The following is a 9098-nucleotide window of genomic DNA, read 5'->3' on the forward strand; positions in this document are numbered from 1 at the left end:
TGTCTACGTGTATTAATATCTTGAATTCGATGTCCACGTGTCCCAGGTTGCCGATGACGGGATCCAGATAATGCGCTTCATAGTTTTCGGTGTCCAGGTGTAATCGTACGTTGAATGCGATGTCTACGTGTCCCAGGTTGCCGATGACGAGGTCCACATAGTGCGCTCCGTAGTTTTTGGTGTCTACGTGTATTAATATCTTGAATTCGATGTCCACGAGTCCCAGGTAGCCGATGACGGGATCCAGATAATGCGCTTCATAGTTTTCGGTGTCCAGGTGTAATCGTACGTTGAATTCGATGTCTAGGTATCCCAGGTTGCCGATGACAAGGTCTACATAGTGCGCTCCGTAGTTTTCGGTGTCCACGTGTCCCAGGTTGCCGATGACGAGGTCCAGATATTGCGCTCCGTAGTTTTCGGTGTCTAGGTGTAATAATACCTCGAATTTGATGTTCACGTGTCCCAGGTTGCCGATGACGAGATCCAGATAGTGCGCTTCATAGTTTTCGGTGTCCAGGTGTAATTGTACGTTGAATTCGATGTCTAGGTGTCCCAGGTTGCCGATGACAAGATCCACATAGTGCGCTCCGTAGTTTTCGGTGTCTACGTGTATTAATATTTTGAATTCGATGTCCACGTATCCCAGGTTGCCGATGACGGGATCCAGATAGTGCGCTTCATAGTTTCCGGTGTCCAGGTGTAATCGTACGTTGAATTTGATGTCTACGTGTCCCAGGTTGCCGATGACGAGGTCCACATAGTGCGCTTCGTAGTTTTCGGTGTCCAGGTGTAATAATATGTTGAATTCAATGTTTAGGTGTCCCAGGTTGCCGATGACAAGGTCCACATATTGCGCTCCGTAGTTTTCGGTGTCTACGTGTATTAATACCTTGAAATTGATGTCTAGGTGTCCCAGGTTGCTGATGACAAGGTCCACATAATGCGCTTCATAGTTTTTGGTGTCTAGGTGTATTAATAACTTTAAATCTGAATGGGTGCGTTCAGCCGATACTCCGCTAGCCTAGCAATCGTGAGCAGTTGCTCGTTTTTGCTCGTTTCTTCTCTTTTTAATCCAGTAAGTCAAAAAAGAGGAAACGAGCGAAAACGAGCGACTGCTCACGATTGCTAGGCTAGCAAAGTATCGGCTGAACGCACCCAATGTAGGACACGTAGATATCGAATTCGAGGTATTAATACATGTAGACACCGAAAACTACAAAGCGCACTATGTGGACCTCGTCATCGGCAACTTGGAACACGTGGCCATCAAATTCAAGGTATTAATACACCTGGACACCGAAAACTATAGAGCGCGCTTTGTGGACCTCGTCATCGGCAACCTGGGACACCTAAACATTGAATTCAAGCTTGATTCATAAAAATCGACTTAAAATTTCCCTAGCGGCAGAATTAAAATTATGTCATGACATAATAAAAATCGCTGAATTAAAATTATGTCTAGACATAATAAAAATTGGACAAAAATTATGTTTAGACATAATAAAAATTGGATGAATTAAAATTATGTCTGACGTAAAAATAATTATCAAAAATATCGATACCTGAAGATATCGGTACATATACAGTTGCGAACAACATTCAGTAAGACACGCAAATAAAAATAAATAAAGAATTTTACAGTTAACGACTTATTAACATTAATCATGCTTTATTGCGATTATGTTTTATGTTGAAATTGAAAAATATATACAAGGTGTACAACTAAAAGGGTTACAGATTATTATTTTTAAAAAACTGAGCAAAATATTAAATTGTTGTTTTCTTTAGAAATAATAGTCCGTAACACTTTTAGCTTCATACCTTGTATTATATACGGTTTATAAAATTATAAGATATATTGTTTATAAGATTAAATTGCGTAACACTACAAAAAAGCGTGATATCCGTACAAAATTACCTTTTTAAAAAAAAGGTAAAATAAGCGCCAAGTACACGCATAATAGTGTATATGTATTATGTTGTTACCCTGTTATGTTGTTACCTCGAAAAAAACAAAGTGGTAGTATTATACCTCCAAATAGCTTTATCCTGTACATACTGTTTATACAATGCGTAATATACTACAAAAAGGCGTGATATCCGCACAAAATTACCTTTTTTAAAAAAAGGTAAAAAAAGGCGCCAAGTACACGTATAGTAGTGTATATGTTGTTACCCCTTACAAAAAAGTATTACTAACTGGTTAGTAATAAATACTTATTTTGTGTATTAATAATACTAAAATTAAGTATTTATTAGTACTTGAATCACTGTAATCCAAGTATTGCATAGTATTTTATTACTGGTCAGTAAGTTATGAAAGTAGTATTTAATACAGGACGAGTATTGAATACTTAGTATTAAATTTCTGATGAGAAGGCATTTAATACTAGGTGAAAAATACTTGTGTAATAAATGCTTGTGTTGAATTACTGATGAGTATTTCAATGTTAGTACTGAAGTACTGAACCAAAGATTCCATGTGTAATAAATCACTGGCCAGTATTTTAATATTAATACTCAAGTACTGAACTGAATATTCCATGTGAAATTAATCACTGACCAATACTACAATTTGTATAGAAACATTATAATGGGTAATTCCTGATAATATTAAGGAAAAGAGATAAAAGTAAGGCACAAATACATTTTATATGAAGGTCTGTACTAATTATTCGTCGTGATAAAAGTGTACAAGTTTTGAAATAGTACTGAAAAGATATCATTTTAATATCCAATTCAAAATTTTATTACTCTTTTTAAACTGAATTTGTTTCTTAAAATGATTTTTGAAAAATTATATATTTGTGCTGGTTATGACACATGTAGACTATATATAACACATACATCAAATTAAGAAGTAGTCTACCACGTAAGGCAGTTGGCTCACGATCCAGAGGTCCCGAGTTCGATCCCACCAAGGTAAGTGTGTTTTTTAAATACGAGAAAATATTTATAATTATAGACTGCATCTTAAGAAACAAATTTAGTTATAAAATAGTAATAAAATTTCAAAAAAAAAATAATTCTTTTTTATGCCGGGTAAATATCGGAAATCGAAATATCGGTGAGTAATTCAATACTAAGCACCAGTAGTTCTGTGTAGAATTAATCACTACCTATAATATTTATCACTACCAGTATTTTCCCAGTATTTCCCAAATAAATATTGACAGTATTAAATCACTGAGATTTTAAGTATTTAGTCAGTAATACTTTTTTGTAAGGGACCTAAAAAAAAAAAGAAAGTGGTAGTATTATACCTCGAAAAAACCTAAGTAACAAGTGGTAGATCTTTATATCTCGAAAAATCTCAAAAAAATCTAAGCAGTAGTATCTTTATTTCCGAAAAATTATAACCCAAGTGATACACGTCACAAAATTATGTTACCTTATCAAAAAGAAGAGTCGCGCTTCAAGTGATCTATTACAATTACAAAAAAGAAATGATATCTCTTTAAGTTAGAGCGCCAATTACAGAGAGAACATGTATATTGCCTCAAAAAATAATTGTTGCACTACATTGAAAAATCTTTACATTGTGTCAATTAGAAAAGAATGTATAATAACAATTTTATAAGATTAAAAAATTTTATTTAAATTTAACAAGGGAATACAAGATATTTAAATACAAAGTTATTTACATGTGTATTTTTTAATGGCCACAAAGAATTACAGAAGTAACAGTACAAAATAAAAATATTTTATTAAAATACATAAATTTTTCTTGTAAAAAAACTTGGCGCTGCTAGACCTCGAAATTTTAAATAAATAAATAAACTTATTCTATACTTAATTATAAGCCGCATTATCCGCCGTCCACGTAGTCACGCACACCCATATCACTCATTCCCACATCCACGCTGATAATCATTTAATATTACTCCCATTGTATTCTTCTCTGAATTATTTTTATTTATTGTTGTTTTTATTTATTTAAAAGGTCTAGCAGCGCCAAGTTTTTTTACAAGAAAAATTTATGTTTTTTAATAAAATATTTTTATTTTGTACTGTTACTTCTGTAATTCTTTGTGGCCATTAAAAAATACACATGTAAATAACTTTGTATTTAAATATCTTGTATTCCCTTGTTAAATTTAAATAAAATTTTTTAATCTTATAAAATTGTTATTATACATTCTTTTCTAATTGACACAATGTAAAGATTTTTCAATGTAGTGCAACAATTATTTTTTGAGGCAATATACATGTTCTCTCTGTAATTGGCGCTCTAACTTAAAGAGATATCATTTCTTTTTTGTAATTGTAATAGATCACTTGAAGCGCGACTCTTCTTTTTGATAAGGTAACATAATTTTGTGACGTGTATCACTTGGGTTATAATTTTTCGGAAATAAAGATACTACTGCTTAGATTTTTTTGAGATTTTTCGAGATATAAAGATCTACCACTTGTTACTTAGGTTTTTTCGAGGTATAATACTACCACTTTCTTTTTTTTTTAGGTAACAACATATACACTACTATACGTGTACTTGGCGCCTTTTTTTACCTTTTTTTAAAAAAGGTAATTTTGTGCGGATATCACTTTCCAAACATTCTATACAAATATCACATTTCAACGTTTTTTTTTAAACTGTTTACTACAGCACCAGCAATGTACATTACTACTTCAGAATTATATTCGTTCCAACACCAGTTATTATACGTAGCATCATGTTGAAAATTGACAAACGTCTCTGAATTTTCATTATATGTAAGCTCGGAGATTTCTTGTACTTTAAACATATTTGTTTCATCTTGTAAAGTACAATTAGCTCCTTCTGGAACAATTGCATTAACATGAGTTATTATTTTTTTATAACTAGATCGAAATTGACGACAAGTAGGATTATTGTTGTTTCCTCCCATTCTTCTTATGCACGAAAAAAAAGTTTCCAAATGATCCTGAGATAGCTTATATGTGAGTAAATAAGACATTACTTGTTTCATAAAAAGGAATTTTGCTAGATGTAACACGCTTTTTATACCAACAATTATTCCCCAAAATGCAGTTCTTTTAAGGCTTTTTAAAATAGAAATTTCTTCTCCTTTTTCTATAATCTTTAGATTTATGATATAATCAATGAAGTTTTTTGCTTTCTCTTCCATTTCACTTAAATTTTCAGGAGTAATGCAATCCTGAGACTTATTTTTTCCATATTTTGTCCTGCTGTTCAAAAAATCAAAAATGTCATTTATTATTCGACAAAATTGTGAAGTTGCACGCGCTCCACTGAATGCATTGGGAAATTTCATTTCCATAAAAATAAGCGCGTCAGCTACTCTGGTACTAAGTATTTGTGCAGCTAATTTTACTTTCATTTTTTCTGTATAAAAATTGATGTGTCTTCTTGTAATTTTGGTTCCTGCATGCAGTTTTTCTTTTTCTTGCCACTCCACTAACTTTACAATATAATGCCAATCAATGTTATTTCCTAAGGAAAGAAATAAAGATAAAGAAAGAAGAAAGCTAGTTAATTAGTAAAATGTTTTTTTTTTAATTTTAAAATAGATATAGAGCATATGAAAGTATTTATGGTCTTTGTTAAAAAAAATAATTTAGCATACTTATACACATATATCAATATATTTTAATATAATACCTTCTTTATCTTTTAATATACATCTAGCCATTGCGTTTCTTATTAATTTAAGCATATGACATGCATCAGGAATAATGACAATAGGCTCCTTAGTAACTGGATGATCAAAATAGGAATTTTCTTCTATATTTTTAATATTAGCTCCAAGCTTTTCTGCCATACTTATATTGGTTCTTGCTCCATCGAAAGTCAAAGAACGAATGTTAGATATACCATTTTCGTGCAATAATATTAAATTCTGTTTTAGAATATTTGCACGTACATCTGCAGACAAACTCTTAATAAAATAATACGAAATTGGGGTCTTAAAATGACCATTTAGGCAAACCAGCATGAACACTAAAGCATAAGTAGCTTTCTCAGAATTATCACTATCATCAGTGCCAAGTCCCAAATCAACTGTTCCGTGATACATTTTTCCATCCCATTCAATAAACCTTTTAATTGACACTTCATCAACTTGCATTCCAAACTGTAATTCTCTTCCTTCCTTCAAATTTTCCTCAATTATTTTTTTAATATTATGTAATACAAGTTGGTTTATGCCAGGACCAAAATCAAATTTGGAAAACCAACGCCTTACAGTTTGTGGATGGGGTAAGGATTTTAGAAATGTATTTCTAACATAAGTGTAAGCAGCCGCTGAGTGAAATAGTAAAGTGCAAGCAAACTCTCTTAATGCAGTAGGATATGTGTTAACTTTTTTGGAAGTTAGAAGATTTTTAATTATTTCATGTAAAGTGAGACTTATAGAATCCTATATAGTGATCAGAAAAGAAAGTATGAAATTTCACAATCTTCACATATCTTTTGATATATTATACTCCATTAGCAACAGCAACCAGCGATTAATTGCAATATGGTCAAATATAACAATACTACAATTCCTTACTTGTATCATATCTATAGAATTACTAGAAAGAAGTCCATTTTTTTTTTAGACAATTCATTATTTCTTGTAGGTTTTCTATTTTCTTTTTTAAATATCTGACTGTATCATCACACTTTTTTATTTTACTCTTGGTTTGCGTTAAATATTTTTGAAAAATGTGCCAAGCTTCATCTGAAGCAAAATCTTCTCTACGTAGGTCTCCGACATATCTCAAAGTACGCAAACGTTTTTTGTTACTTTCAAACTGATCTGCTTTTCTAAAAATAAAATAAAATAATACTAAACTTATACTAAGGTAAACCATTTTATGTGTATATAACTTTATTTATAGTAAATTAATTTTTGAAAAAACGTGTAAAAAGTATAATTATATGTAAAAACCAACTTTTTTAATTGTTCATTTCTTGCAATCTTAACATCTATTACAGTTTCCTCAATATTTGTGGTTTTATGTGCTGCATCTAATGTTACGCTTGTATATAGTTCGGTGTCACTTCTAAAAAAAATATGCATGTATTTATGTTTGTGTGTGACATAGGTAAAATAATTATTATATGGAAACCAACTTCTTTAGTTGTTTATCTCTTGCAATCTCAACATCTATTACAATTTCCCCAATATTTATGGATTCATGAGCTGCATCTGGTGTTACGCTTGTATATAGTTCGGTGTCACTTCTAAAACATTATATATGTATTTATGTTTGTCTGTATATATGTGTGTGTGAATTAGATAAAATAATTGTTATATGAAAACCAACTTGTTTAGTTGTTTATCTCTTGCAATCTCAACATTTATTACAGTTTCCTCAATATTTATGGATTCATGAGCTTCATATCTTCTGATGCCACGCTTAGATCCATGTTAATATTTTTACTATTATTATTTTTGCCAGTATTTTTACCACTAAAAGCGCTCTTGGCACTTTTTATAAAATATAAAATATAAAATATAAAATATATATATATACACTATATATACAGTATTGTAAACTTAATATTTTTTTAATCATGAAATATACTCAGTGCTTTGTAGACGTGATAATACAGATGGACAAGCTCCTGCTTTCAAATATCTTCTAATGTCATTGCCATATATTTTATAAACAAAGTCTGATTCTTGAAAGTGTTTGCTGCAGACTGCACTACTCGGGTTTGTCGTGCGACCAATAAATGAGAACCATTTTGCTCTAACCTCTTCCTTCTTAAGTAATCTTAAAAATAATGAATAAAATTTAAAAAAGTTAGTTAAAAATAGTTATGAAATAAAACTTTTGTAAAAAATAAAAATTTTCACATAAAGTCACCTGTGTAATGATAGGTTATCTTCTTGTCCTTGTTCTATTTTGCAAATACAGCAATACCAAACCATTTTTACGTATTTTTAATATTTTTATGAGTATTTTATTTGCACAATGTATTGCGATGACACTTTTCCCGCAGCAAGATTCAAGGCGTCAATAACCACGTGATCACTTCTCCTAACCTTTTCTTCTCCCCACCAACGTCAATTAGAAAAGGAAGTGCCACTGCAAGCATATCTTCCGTCCTTTACATCTCCGCGACAGATCTCCAATGGGAATGCGCAGTCTATTATATACGTCTATGGTATATATATATATTGCATCTATTATATTATATATATATATAAAAACTAACATATATGTTTTAAATATATAGTGATTTAAAAGGTTACTGACAAAGAGAGCATATACAGGGTGCCCCACAATTGTTGGTACTTTTTTCATATTTAGATAGAGCGAGCCAACTGAGTCGAAAAGTCATGTACCATTTTGCAATTTTCGCAATAGTTGACGAGTTATTAATGATTAAAAATCGACGTATTAGCCCGCCCACCGCCAAATCCAAGCGCGCGGGCGAGATGCGGCCGCCCCGCGGTCGGCGCGCGGGCAGTTGTTTACTACAAGCGGCGATGATTACGCACGAACGGCGCGTAACGCCGGGCATATATACCTATATAAAACAGTATTGTAAAATTAATTTTTTTTTTCCTGAAATATATCAGTGCTTTGTAAAACGTGATAATACAGAAGGACAAGCTCCCGCTTTCAAAAAAATTTTTTTAAATTTATTGCCATATATTTTATAAAAAAGTCTGATTCCCTTGGGAAAAAAATTTGCTGGGAACTGCACTACTCGGGTTTTTGTGGGGACCAATAAAAGAGAACCATTTTTTCTTTTAACCTCTTTTTTCTTAGGGAATCTTAAAAAAAATGAATAAAATTTAAAAAAGTTAGTTAAAAATTTATGAAAAAAATTTTGTAAAAAAAAAAATTTTCCCCCTAAAGTCCCCCCGTGTAAAGGGGAAAGGGTTATCCCCTTTTCCCCTTTTTCTATTTTGCAAAAACAGCATTTCCAAAACCCTTTTACTATTTTTAAATTTTTAAGTATTTTATTTGCACAAATTTGCGATACACTTTTCCCCCGCAAAATTTAAGGCGTCAATAAACCCCTGGCACTTCTCCTAACCTTTTTTTCTCCCCCCCCAAAGTCCCAAATTTGAAAAGGGAAATGGCCCTGCAAACATATCTTCCGTCCTTTACATCTCCGCGACAGATCTCCAATGGGAATGCGCATTTTA

General features: G+C 31.8%; 1 long non-coding RNA gene across 1 annotated transcript; it reads right to left on the bottom strand.

The window, feature by feature from the left end:
• Positions 1-1354: 1354 nt before the first annotated feature.
• On the bottom strand, positions 1355-8130 carry LOC143908665 (uncharacterized). The gene is made up of 5 exons (XR_013260210.1): positions 7804-8130; positions 7519-7710; positions 7258-7421; positions 7064-7174; positions 1355-6993 (listed from the first exon to the last, which is right to left on the bottom strand). It is a non-coding gene; the product is annotated as an uncharacterized LOC143908665 (long non-coding RNA).
• Positions 8131-9098: the final 968 nt, after the last annotated feature.

Source organism: Temnothorax americanus, unplaced genomic scaffold (genome assembly GCF_048541705.1).
Source record: "Temnothorax americanus isolate GAGA-0224 unplaced genomic scaffold, ASM4854170v1 Scaffold110, whole genome shotgun sequence".
Classification (NCBI taxonomy): Eukaryota; Metazoa; Arthropoda; class Insecta; order Hymenoptera; family Formicidae; genus Temnothorax; species Temnothorax americanus.